Consider the following 14,439-nt stretch of genomic DNA (forward strand, 5'->3'; position numbering starts at 1 on the left):
GCGATAAACCAGGACTAGGTACTAGTGTGGTTAACGGTCGTGGCCGACTCCCTCGCTGGGCTTCCGCTTGAAGGTTGCCGAGGTGCATGACGTGCACATGGAGATAAGTGGCGAGAGCGTGTGTGACGAAGTACATCCCTGCAGGGTTATGATCTATTCGAATAGCCGCGTCCGCGGATATGGACTACTTGGAGACATATGTTGTTCATAGATAACTTCAATGGCTACTCATAAAATTGTCAAGATAAGCGTGAGTGTCGTGGACGGAATTTCCGTATGGAGACGGAATGATTCCACGATAGTGTATTGTTGTGGTGTTAGTGGACTCGTGTGCGAGAAATCAAGTTGTCAAAACTAATTTCAAAAAGCAAGCTGTCTAGCCACGAGTGAAATGCTGGCTTCCCGCATGAAACCCCACAATAACTTTTGATACCTTGCATGAATAGTTAGTTCTCCTAAAGTCTTGCTGAGTACCTTCGTACTCATGTTTGCTTAATAAATGTTGCAGAGGTTGCTAATGACCCTAATGGAGGGTTCTTTGTAGACATCGACGACGACGAGTAGCTGGTGTCCCAGCTACGATCTGGCCCTACGTCGGCTCTATAGTATAGTCAGGCCACGTGCCTACTAGTTGCCCTGTCTGTACCCAGACAGTTTATAACTCTTCCGCTGGCTTGTATTGTATGACTGCTATTATGGGTCGTGAGACCCTTAATGTGTAATATTATGTGTGTGGCTCTTCAAAGCCTCTTAAATATAGCTTATATGGTTATGGTTATGTTGTGATGCCATCGATGTATCTATACATATCGGTATGCCATGCGTACGTGTGTCTTACTTGATATGTATGGGGTTCGAATACCTAGTCGTGAACTTTAGTAGCACTCCTTACAAGGAAATGCCCCTTTGTGATCCAACGAGCCTTGGTAGTTCGCTACTGCTCCGGACACATTGGTTGACCGGCATGTGTCCTTCTTAGCTGCTGTGTCTGTCCCCTTTGGGGAAATGTCACGCGACGTAATGGAGTCCTTGTAGCTTGCTACGACTCGTCTACGTTCGTTGATGACCAACACCTGCTTTGTTGGGTCATGTATGCCTGTCCTTGTGCGGAACTACCACTTTGGTTTATGACTAGACATGTCGATCCGGGTTCTTTGACATTGGATTGCTAGCGACACAATCGCATACGTGAGTTGAAAGACGCAAACGGTCCCGGCTAAGGTAAGGCTGCAGCCGTGGAGTTAACCGTGCGTGAGACCACAAAGGGATGCGATGTGTTACAGGCTGGATTCCTATGGCTTAGGATCGGGGTCCCGACAACATTTAAGACAAGGAGGAATGAATTCAGCTTGAGCAGCGCTGATCTGTTGAGCTAGTAATGAATCATTTTCTATACGAAGATCATCATGAGAAATCCTCAGCTTTTCTAGATCAAGCTTCCTTTGAATAAATTCATAGGAAAGTTTCTCATGATCAGCGAGGAGTGTATCATAACGATCTTGAAGATTATCAAATCTAGACTGAAGACTTTTCACATCTTCAGTGAGGATTTGAGTAAGATTTATTTCATCATTCAACAGATCATCACTTCTATCTAGCAGTTTCTGAAGCTTTTCTAGGGCAGTTTGTTGTTTAGTGGCAATTATAGCAAGTTTACTGTAACTGGGTTTTTTTATAATCATCAGGTTCACAGTCACTTGAATCAGAGGAGGAAGCATCATTTGGTACCTTTGAACCTTTTGCCATGAAGCAATAGGTTGGCGCGAAGTCATCAGCATAGTCATGAGTGTGGATGATGTTATCATCTTCTTCAAGGTTGAAGATTGACTTGCTGATGAAAGTGGTTGCCAGTGCAAGACTAGCCTGTCGGATTCTGAGTCTTCATCAGAACCCTCTTCTTCATCACATTCGTCTGATTCTACCTCGGAATCCATTTCCTTGCCAATAAGTGCTCGACCCTTTCTGAAACTAGTCTTCTTGTGTGATGAGGGCTTTGAAGATGAGGATTTTGAAGATTTCTTCTTCTTCTTCGAGTCATCACAACTGTCATCCTTGTATTTCTTCTTCTTTGATTCCTTTCGCCAACGGGGATAGTCAGCAATGTAATGACCTGATTTCTTGCATTTGTGGCAGGTTCTTTTCTTGTAGTCCTCAGATGAAGATTCTGATTTCCTCATGTCTCTTCTTGAAGATTTACCGAACTGGCCACGTCGTGTAAACCTCTGGAATTTCCTCACGAGCATTGCAAGCTCCTGTCCAAATTCTTCAGGGTCACCAATGCTATCATCTGAATCTTCTTCTTCAGATGAGCAAATTGCTCTAGCCTTCAGTGCACGTGGTCTAGAATAGCTTGGTCCATATAGATCTTTCTTTTCTTCTAGCTGGAATTCATGAGTATTGAGTCTTTCGAGTATATCAGCTGGATCAAGCATCTTGTAGTCTGGTCTTTCTTGAATCATCAGTACTAAAGTATCAAATGAAGAATCCAAAGATCTTAGCGGTTTCTTAACAACTTCGTGATTAGTAATGTCTCGAGCTCCCAGTGCTTGCAGTTCATTTGATATGTCAGTGCGGCGATCAAAGGTATCTTGGCAGCTTTCATTGTCATGCCTCTTGAAGCGATTGAAGAGATTGCGAAGAATATCAACACGAGAGTCACGCTGGGTTGATACACCTTCATTTACTTTGCACAGTCTCTCCCAGATAAGTGTTGCAGATCCCAAAGCACTCACTCTTCCAAACTGGACTGGGCTCAGATGGCCACAGATAATATTCTTCGCTTGAGAATCAAGTTGTTCGAATTTCTTCACATCGGCAGCAGAGACACTAGCAGAGATGATGGGGACGCCATGTTCCACAATATATGAGAGATCATTGTCAATAGCTTGTAGATGCATTTGCATCTTGTTCTTCCAGAAGGGAAAGTTCTTTCCTTCGAAAGTAGGACATGCTGCAGTAACCTTAAACATACCTGCAGTCGACATAACTAAAACTCCAGGTGGTTAAACCAAAATCACATAGAACAAGGGAGTACCTTGCTCTGATAACCAATTGAAAGTGCGTTATATCGACTAGAGGGGGGTGAATAGGAGATTTTTAGAATTTCATCACCGCGGAAATTCCTTTTGAGGAAATTCCTCACTCATGACTAACTTACAGCGCAGTAAAGGATCAGAAGTGCAAAGTTTCACAACAGAAGTTTTTCAGAGTGAGGAATGTGAAAACAGATTGCACAGAGAGCAGGCACGCACAAAACAGATGAGGATTAACTAGCGTGAAGAATTTGGGGTTGAGGAATTTCATAGAAATTCTTCAGCAAATTCTTCAAACAGTAACAGTGAAAGTCATCAACACATAATTTGAGGAAAGTAAGGAGTTGAGGAATTAGAACCCGTTTCACGGCGAAGACAGTAGTTGATGACCCAGTTCCAACTGCTGTGACAGTTGTACATCTGGTTTGGAGCGGCTTGGTATTGAAACCAAAGGACACACAGTCCCGGACACACAGTCCCGGGACACACAGTCCCTACCGTGTTCTCCTTGGGCTAAGAACACACAGTTCTCGCCCAACACTCGTGGTAAGTCTCAGGGCAGACTTCCAAACCCTCACACACTTGGTCACCCGGTGATCCACAATTCACTGCTGGATTGCTCTAGACCATGACGCCTAACCGTCTGGAGGATGCACAGTCCTCAAAGGTAAAAGGCTTCAATCCCACACAGGAACAACTTCTTCAGTGATGCTCAATCACTTGGTTCTAGGTTTGTGGTTTGGTGTTTGGGGTATTTCCTCACTGATGAATTACTCTCGAAGACTCTGAGGAATTGGGTTGCTCTTATGACAAGTGTTAGTTTCTAACGGAGCAGCCAACCACCTAATGGTTTTGGGGGCGGCTATTTATAGCCTGTGAGCATCCCGACATGATTTGACACTAATGCCCTTAAATAATATGACCGTTGGTGTGGATAAGACTAATGATGTGGTGTGGCTATCGAAACGGTCAGAACCCTCAACTTTGAGAGTCCTCATGTCACTCGTATTCCTCACTTGAGGCTTTTGGTAGGATTAGGCTTGGGTTGAGCATCATGAGGAAATTCATTCCAAAGTGTAACTTCGACCCCCTTTAACAGTACGGTGTTCCTATTACTCAAGTGTGAAGAAAATAAAACAAAAAGAGTAAATGTTCATGCTTCAAAGTCTTCAAAATGATTTTCTTCAGGACACACCGAATTCCTCAATTCCAATATCTTCATGAGGAATATCAATTTCATCGCAGATTCTTCGCGATTCAATTCTTCAGCTTCAGACCAATTTCTTCAACCGAAGATATACATTTCTAGGGGTCGATATTCATCAAATATTTCAAACTCCTCAGTGACTTATAGATCCTGTGTACACTCATAAACACATTAGATACTTAACCTATAAGTCTTCAAACCACCAAAATCACTAAGGGGCACTAGATGCACTTACAGGAATGGACCGGGCTGATTCTAATTTACGACCTTTTGTTTGGTAGTAAATGTCCATGACCAATCCAGAAGAAAGGTCGTTATATTTCATTAGAGACGCACCTCTTTTGACCGTCTGGTTTTGGTCGTAAAAAGGTTGCAAATGGAAACCAACGACTATTCGGTGACTAATATTGAAAGTCGCAGGTTAGCATATTTCTTGTAGTGACTCCGAAAGAATGCGCTATAAATTCGTGTTCTAAACCTGTAGGAGGTGTTTGATTTCCTCGAAGAGAAAGAGTGATGTAGAAAAACATCACCAAGTATTACCCTCATTTAGGAACCAAGGTTTAATCGAAGGAGTAGGAGTATACAAGCTAACAAGATAAATAATACGTGCACACAAACAATATTTTGCACCCAACTTGGTTTTGGGCTTGTCAATTAATCCCTTCGTCTTTCTCGTTGCAAGGTTAAAAGCAAATATTGATGGATAGTGATATGGCAAACAAGAAAATAGTAAAAGGGCAATAGAGTGATGCAAATGTTAATTGATAATGGACCCTTGAGCGAAAGGTTCACTAGTCAATTCTCTCTTGAAAGCAGCTAGTAGCATGACAAACAAATTATTGTTGGGCAATTAATAGATTATCATCATTCATGTCATAATCTTGTAGTCATCATGTGTGTGACAAGGAGACCATAATTCAACGTCATCTACATACTCCACCCCAAAACCGCTATCCAACATGCATCTTGACATGTCTCTATCGTATCTATAATTTTTTATTGTTTCAAGCCTATACTCTATAACTTTCATATACTTTTAGAAACAAATTATATTATCTTTGGGACTAACATATTGATCCAGTGCCTAGTGCCACTTCCTTTTTTGTGTTTTTTATATCACAAAAAATCCATATCAAACAAAGTTCAAATGTGATAAGAATTTACGGAGATTGATTTTGGAATATATATGAATTTTGGGAGTTGGACTCAACGCGAGGTGGTTCCCGAGGTGCTCCGAAGGTATCCCGGTATAGCCAGGGAGTATGGGCGTGCCGGGTTGCCTTGGTACTCCATCGTAAGTCGGTTGGGGCCCTACTTTCCGTGCAAGAAAATATCTTCTCGGTAAAAATCCACTCAAAATTCTTCCCAATTAGAGTTATGGATCTTCGAATAGTTAAGAAAGTGGAAACGCCAGAAAATGAGATGCAAAAAAAAAGATAAACAGAGAGATCCAATCTCGGAGGGGCTCCTACTCTCTGGGAGCAATGGTGGTCGTGGAACGGAGGGAAATTCTCGGGGGGAGACCAAGTGAGGGACTCCGGGACTAAGGGGTCCTCGGGCTTCCGTTCTGTCTCTTATGGGCCAGAAAAGTGGGCCGCTCTAGGGCTATCACCGGAAGTCCAAGCTATAAAGCGACTCCATGTTCAGGAAGGAATCCTTCGGTGCCTTGGTTTGTCCTCCAATGCAAGATGATAGAATCGACATGTTTATTCCCTGATGGCAACCGACCGTATGTAAGCCTAACACCCCTGATGTCTATATAAATGAGAGGGTTTTGTTCATAGATGGTGATAATCATTATATTACTCATCTAGGGTTTAGCTCATCAGATCTCGTGCTAGATCAAGTCTATAATCATCATACACACATCAATATAATCAAGCACGACGTAGGGATTTACCTCTTTGAGAGGGCCCGAACCTGGGTAAATATTTTGCATGTCTTTCGTATTCCCCATTTATCCAAGATCTACATCTCGGGACCCCTCAACAAGATATGCCTCTTTTGACACCAACATTGGTGCTTTCATTGATAGTTCCATTGCAGGATCGCTAAAGGATCGATGTCTCGCTTAGTCATCAGTGTTAGCATCCATACCGGGGATGTCTTTGTCCCTGGCAAGATCTTTGCATATCACCTCAAACATATCATCGGCTTCGCCCTAGAGCAAAAGATCAGGTTCGAGAACCTAGAGTACGTCATCGATGCTCGGGGTGATCTCGTCCTTACGGGGCTCTTGGCATTGCCCATTGAGCTTGGAAGTCTCTTGCCCGACCCCGTCTCTAGATCGATTCTTACCTTGCATTCGGCTTCGAGCGCAGATTCGATCATAGTGTCCGAAGATGAGGGGTCAGCCCTGGTCCAGCATGCTCTCTATGCCTACGCGCCGGAGGTCAACTTCGAAAGACCCTCGAAGATCAATATGGCCAACCCCTCTTTATTGAACGAGATGCTCACCCCAATCGAGATAATGAACATTATTGATGACTCGTCTATCCTAGCCCTAGTTTTATTATGATTGCTGATGCATTCATGCATGCATTTTTTTAAAATTGAAATGAGGAAGTGACCAAGCCTCAAAACCAATTTTTGTCACATATGAAATTTAAAAATTTCTTCAAATAGAACCAAGAAAATGTCCCTCATTTTCAAAAATATTGTCATGACTTAAAAATGTCAACCAATATTTTGGAATCACAGAAACATTTTCTTTTGGGCTTTTTAATTAATCAAACAATTATTTGTAATGGAATTATATTTACTATATATATAATATATTTTCATATATTCTGAAACATATTATGTGGTAGTGGCTAATTCCATTTATATCACATAATAATTTTAAGGATATTAATAAATAGTTATATATTTTTAAAGCCAAAACAAATGTAAAAAATAAAAAAGAAAGCAAATAATAAAATGTAGAAACTATGTGGCTTACGTGGCCCAAGAGGGAGCCCGCCCAGTCTGGCCCAACCCAACTATTTGTTGCTAGTCGTCTTCCACCTCTACGAGTAGGCAGAGGCAAAGGCGAGAATGGCGAGCGCCCGACCACCTCGTGCTTGCCATCGAGCCAGCTCCTGCTTCGCGTTAGCGAGCTCTCCCGTGTCCTTGTCCTGCGCTTGAGAATGCGAGGACCCCCTCGCTGTCCCTCCCTCCCATCTGCCGCTCTCTCCCCTCACGTAGCCGAGCGCCACCATGAGCATCACCCGCTGTAGTCGCGGATGTCGGCTGCCTGTCTCCTCCCCGTGTTGTCGAGAAGAATCGCCTCCTCGACTTCGCCCTGTCCATCGAAGGAATCGAGCCTGACACCTCCTCATCATTGTCATCGTCGCAGTTTACATTGTCGGCCATCGAGAAGCATTACCATCGATTCACGAGCCCCCGACGACCTCCAACCTCGCCGTAACCGCCATCGGACCCGCAGTGAGCCTATGCTTCGAATCCCCCTTGTCCGCATGTTGATTTCGAGCTCTAAGGCGACCCCAACTACTACCAAACTAGCCGGTGCTTGGGCTCGTCACTGGCATAGCTCCGGCGACCATTTGATCATCCTGACATGTCCATCGCACTCCCAGCCTCATGTGGAGCTAGTGTAGCACCTTGCCTCGCTTGTTTGCCTGCAACAGCACCAAAAAAGCATCAGAATGCTGGTCGCCGCAAATGAGCTCACCGTCGTCGACCATAGCCAACCCAGCTCCCCATGCTGCCCCTGCTGGATGAGGCAAACCGCGAGCTTGCCGTAGCTACATACCACATGCGAAATGGTGCCCCGCATCCTGATTCCGAGCAACTCCAAGGAGCCTCCGCCATAGTTTTGGTCGCCACCGACCTCACTCCGGTGGGTACTAACATGGCAAACCACTTAGCCGCTAATTAACCCACCCCTGATGTTGACAGCGGGCCCCAAAAGCGGGTCAAACCCGGTCTGTGTGGGTTAAGCGGGATTAACCCCTAGGCCACTCACGAGTGGAACCCACTTGTCAGGTTTGACCTAGACCTGGCGCAGTTCACCACTGACGCGAGCGTGACGCAATGCTGACACAATGTTGATGCAATTAGTGTTTTTCTGGAATAAAAACAATTCAGGAAATTCCAGAAATTAGTATATACTTTGAAAATTCATAGAAATTCAACCATAGATCCAAATGGAATAATTTATATATGAAACATTATTAGAAAAATTCAGGGAATCTGATAGTAACATTTTCATGCATGTTTGAACAACTTATACACACTGTTTAGAGAAATTTAATTAAAGGCATCTAAATGCTTGCATGTGGAGTTTAAAATTGATCTATATTGGTCAAATAACTTCCATTTAACTTGTGGTCACTTGCATTAGAGAAAACCAGCAACATGTTAAGATGCCATGTTCATGCATCATTGGGAAGCATTTTCCGTGCTTAATTTGTACCTTGTTTGATCTTGTCCATAGACTTGCGAGACATAGTTATCAACAACATCGAAGAACAACTAAGTTCTGCTAATCAATAGGCAAGCAACCCCCTTGATCATTCCATTACAATCCCACTCTCTCGCTCTTGCTCTCATTTCAATGCATTAGGGCGAGATGATTCACTTTTACTTGTGTTACGTAGATGAACACATTCCTTTGCATGACCTATCATTATCATAGTAAATAGTTAAAACCAAGCAACCTAGCATATCTGGTAGATGCTTGAGACATGTTATGCCATTGCCCTGTTATGCCTGTTATGCTTAGAATTGAGTTGGTCTGACCAGCTAGATGATGAGTTGGAATGAACATATCCTATTGATGAGAGTTAAGTTGTGAACCTGTTTTGGTAAAGGTAGCGATGAGAGGCTATGTAGGAGTGCATGGTGGGTTGTGTCATTGAAACCGCACTTAAGACCTGAGCTCTTGTGTTGGTGTTCCAACACTAGCTACTACCGCACATTGGGCTCTAGTAACTCGAGCTCTGTCGGCTTGGGGCCCTGCTCACATCGTTTGAGGCCATGTTGGAAACGTCGGCCATACTTCCACTATGGGTTCCAACTCAGATAGGTGAGTGCCTTGGACGTGAGTCGATGTAAGTTAACGTTCGTGGCCGACTCCATCGTTGGGCTTCCGCTTGAATCTTGCTGAAGTGCTTGTTTTATGTGCACATGGCGATAAGTGGCTGGAGCATGTGTGACGAAGTACACCCCTACAGGGTAACTGTCTATTGAATAGTCGCGTCCTCGGATATGAATGGATCGTTCATAGATAACTTGAATGGATACTCTAAAATGTGCAAGATAAGTGTGCGTGCTATGGATGCCTTCTCGTGGGAAGACGGGAGAGGATCCAAGGTGGTGTATTGATGTGGTGGATACGTGGACTCATGTGCCCTCTCTCATAGGGAGACGAGAGAGGAATGATACATTGTCATAGTCTAGATTACCCAATGGTCAAAGCTGGCTTTTCTGTAGTAAACCCCACAATCCCGTTCATTAATACATGATGCATAAGTAGTTAGTTCTGAAGTAAGTCTTGCTGAGTACTTTCGTACTCACTATTTTTTATTTATATTTTTGCAGAGATATAAGTTACACCCTTTACGTTTTCGTCTTGGTGTTGACATCCATAGATTACCTTGGGGACTTAGATAGTGGTTTCGCTCCTTCTGGTAGGGTCGTTATAGCTTTCTAGGCTCTTACATCCATTCTTAGTAGATGTATGTACCCATACATGTTACTTCCACTTTGTTGTTTGTCTGCTCTGAATGTTGGGTCATGTGCCCCCCTGCTTGTACCATTATACTATGTTGGCTCCTCGGAGCCTTCTAAATAAATGATGTGTTGTAGAGTTATGTTGTGATGCCATATTGTATTTACACATATCGTGCATATTGTGTGAATGTTTGAAATGCATTGGTATGTGTGGTATTCAACACTTAGTTGTGTGCCTATGGTTGCCTTCTCTATAGGAAAATGCCTCTTTGTGCTTCCACTGATCCTTGGTAACTTGCTACTGGTCCGGACACATTGATTGACCAACATGCACTATTCTTTGTTGCTGTCTCTGACCCTTTGTGGAAATGTCACATGGTGTAATGAAGTCCATGTAGCTTGCTACGACTCGTCTACACATGGTGATGACTGACACCTGCATTGTTGGGTTATGTATGCCTATTCTTGTATGATTGTCGCACTTGGTTTTATAACTAGTCATGTCGACCCAGGTTCTCTAATATATGATTGCTAGCGACATAATCATATACGTGAGGCGAGAGGCGCAACATGAGGCCAAAAAGTGATATGGTGTGTTACAAGATGGATTCGTATTTCTTAGGATCGGGGTCCCGCTACCGTCCTCGGTCTATGATAGGATCTGTCTTGAGGCAAGCCATGGGGAATTTTACGTGCCACCCACCACCCACCACCCACTTGGTAGACACTATTTAATATTTAACCATTATGCTGGATTCGGCCTCTTAATTGGCCTAGGACCTAGACGAACATGTCGACGACACTCGCCTTACACCGTTGGATGATGGACAACCACCTCCACCTAAGATGTCTATATGATGGACACCCCTGATGATAAGGGCGATGGCACCACATGGAAGAGTGGCGACGATATTTCGAGAAAGAACAATGACAAGACCGGCGAGGAGCCACGCAAGCTCTGACGTCACTACAAAGGAACCAAGGGGCACAAGGGTGGAGAAAGCAATATGGGCACCGGAGAAAACGATACCCCAGGAAATCTAGATAACCTCGACGACCTCGCTTGCCCCAAACAACAACTCGGTGACTCGGAGGGGCGCGAGGAGCAAACAAACGTCGAGGACCTCAATGAATCCAAAGACAACTACTACTTTCCTCTCTCCAAAGAGGAGGTTAGCCTCGGAGCTGAGGATTTCATCATCCCCGAGGACCCGCTGGATCAAGAGCGGTTCAAGGAACAACTTATAGCCACAGCCTAAAGCCTGAAGAAGAAACAGAAGCAGCTAAAAGCCGAACATGACACCCTGAATGATAGATAGACACGAGTCCTGGCGGATGAAGAAGGGTACGACAATAAACAGCTGGACCAAAACAAAAGTTACCCGTGTGGACGTTTGCTGCCACAATTATATGACTAGGCCCTTGATCCCGCACCCCCAGACGCACCGAGGCCAACTAGCCAGACTGCCACCCTAGAGGACGGGACAAGATGGCTCGTGACCCATACCTCACCGTAGAAGACGGAAGGAGCTAATACAACCTGAGGACCCCTATGACGTACGACAAGACCTGGACGGGATGGGTACCATAGGTCGGAGCGGGTTAGACGAGATCCATCTATAGGTCTAGAGGGCACACTACCGCTAGACGGGATGGGTACCAATCTTGGCTCGATCAAAATGATAGAGCTCGGAAACAATATCGGGTCTGGAAGACACTCGACCTCCACCGTGACGTAGCTTGGGTCAGGGGTACCACTCACCCAATGTGCGTCATAGATGAGGTGATGCAGCACTAGTTCTCCGAAGGGTTTCAACCCATAAATATTGAACAATATGACGGGACAACAGACCAGACCGTGTGGATTGAAGACTTCCTTATCCACATTCATATTGCCGGAGGAGATGTCTTCCATGCCATAAAATACATGTCATCAAAGTTCAAAGGACCAACACGACATTGGTTGAACAGCCTCCCAAAATCTCCGTTGGTAGCTCGGAAGAGCTCGAGGATGCCTTTCGAGCTAACTTTCAAGGCAGTTATGTGTGACTCCCGGATGCCGATGACTTGAGGCACATCGTCCAACAGACCGGCGAGTCAGCACGACAATTTTGGAACCGATTTCTGACTAACAAGAAACAAATTCTCGACTGTTCGGACGTCGAGGCAATAGACTCTTTCAAAAAAACACCCAGGACGAATGGCTAGCTCGTCATCTCGACCAAGACAAGCCAAGAACAATATCGTCCCTTAACTCACTTATGACCCGCTTTTGCGCAGGTGAGGAAAGTTGGTTAGCTCGTCGAAGGCGCAACCCCAAAAATCCCGGCACCTCTGAAGTTCGGGATGGAAATGGGGAACAAGATGCAAAGAGAATAAGCATTGACACAACAGCAGCGTTGCTGAGAATATGACAGTAAATGCTAGATTCAATAACTCAAAGTTGGGACCATAGAAGAAGCCCTCTAAAGGGAATCGAGATGGACCTACCATGCGGGAAAAAAAATCTTGGATTGGCCCTGCTAGATCCACGGCACCCCAGACAAGCCCGCTAGCCACACCAACCGTAATTGTTGGTGATCAAATAGGTGTGAAAACACACATCCGAGGACCTGGGAAAGAGACCCCGCAACAAGGATGATGACGATCCTCATGGGCGAAGAATCCAAGCCAGAAGCAATTCCCCCCTCCCCGCCCCCGTGGTAAAAACTGTGAACAGGATCTACATCAAACACATGCCAAAGAAGACGAGCAAGCGTGTGTTTCGGGACGTCTACACCATAGAGCCCGTAGCCCCGAAGTTCAACCCATGGTCGGCATGCCCGATCACCTTCAACAGAAGGGACCATCCGACCAGTATCCAGCATGGAGGGTCAACGTCCCTAGTATTTGATCCCATTATCGATGGGTTCCACCTAAATAGAGTCTTCATGGACGGAGGTAGTAGCCTCTATCTTATTTACACAAATACAATAATAAAAATGGGTATCGATCCATCAAGGATGAGACCCAGCAACACCGGTTGAAAGGAGTAATCCCGGGAGTCAAAGCCTGGTGCACGGGCACTGTAACTTTGGAAGTAGTGTTCGGTTCACCCGAGAACTTCTTTTGCAGCACCTATCATGAACTTCTCAGTTGTATATCGTTCGGTCGCTTCAACAAGGTCCCCCATACGCATATCTGAAGCTTAAAATGACCGAACCCAAGGGTGTCATCACTGTCAATGGCAACACAGAGTGCTCACTCCAACTAAGGAACACACAGCAGCTCTGGCAGCCTAAGTCCGGGTTCCAATGAGGTGTTGAAGTCCAAGTCCGCCATCAAGGCATGAGAGGTGAGAAAACAAGCCCGAACCTTACCTCAGCTCCCAGATTCTTTCCACACTCAACATAATGGGAACACGCTCCCCAGAACATGACCGTGCTAGCCACAAAGTACGTGCCTCAAATGCACAATTTGGCGCTCAAAATACCATCGAAAAGTGTGGGGATCGACTATCCAAGGAGCAACTGTTCGAGGCGACCGAGCTATGGTCAAACATGTCTTCACGCAATAGTAGGTACTATCTAGGACCTAGCCAGCATCAATCTAACATATACGGCGACCTCTCAAGACCACTTATCAAAGGTCCAATCGCTGATCACTATCTCTTCTAAGGGTGCACGCCCCCTCGGGAGCCAAGGCACAGACGTGCAGCAGGGCACAATAGGGACGTCAAACCACTCATAAAGGCCCTGTGTAAACCTTTCCCCTGTAAGTTTATTTTTCATAAGAAAAGTATGTGTAACACTTGCTTCGGAAGTTCGAATTGTATGGATAGAAGTCACAAGTTCACTAGAAATAAAGACCATTCTTTATGGTCCTGTTGCAGTCATCTATGTTACATAAGCTTTTTCTGCTCTTCGACACTGAAACAAACTAGTTCAGTACATATTTTCGATCAGATGCGACCGACTAATAGATCAGGGGCTCGACTACAAAATTCGCGAGAAGCATCATTCCGACACTATTTTTATCTCATGTGCTCGACGTCTCGGATATTGCATTATATGAATCAGTCCCGAATTATGTCTTGCGTCAATAGATGGGTTGCCTGGCTCCCGTGTTTACCCTCTTAAGTTCCACATGTTCAGCTAGGAGGGTAAATGGAGAACCACTAAGATTGTACCTCGAGCTCGTTTGGTTAAGTACCACAGTGGAGAAAGAACTGACTGTAATAATAAGCGATGACCGGCTGCTGATCTAATGACAAGTGTTAAACTAAAAATCGATGGAGGTTGCTCCGTGTTATACGAAAGGGTTTGTATTCACACAAACCAAGTGATAATGGTTTAAACCTCAACATGCCCAAAGATCACAAAACACTGGGTACTAGTCACTAGCACCCGCAATCAAGCTCCTAGGGATAAGTGAAAGCACTAAAGCCACATAGTTTGATTTCCTTGTTTCCCTTACACAATACCGCCTCCGAGCACCAAGACATCGGCTAATGGTCGCAGTGCACAGGTCGAAACACCCTTT

This window comes from Hordeum vulgare, chromosome 4H (assembly GCF_904849725.1).
Source record: "Hordeum vulgare subsp. vulgare chromosome 4H, MorexV3_pseudomolecules_assembly, whole genome shotgun sequence".
NCBI classification, from domain to species: Eukaryota; Viridiplantae; Streptophyta; class Magnoliopsida; order Poales; family Poaceae; genus Hordeum; species Hordeum vulgare.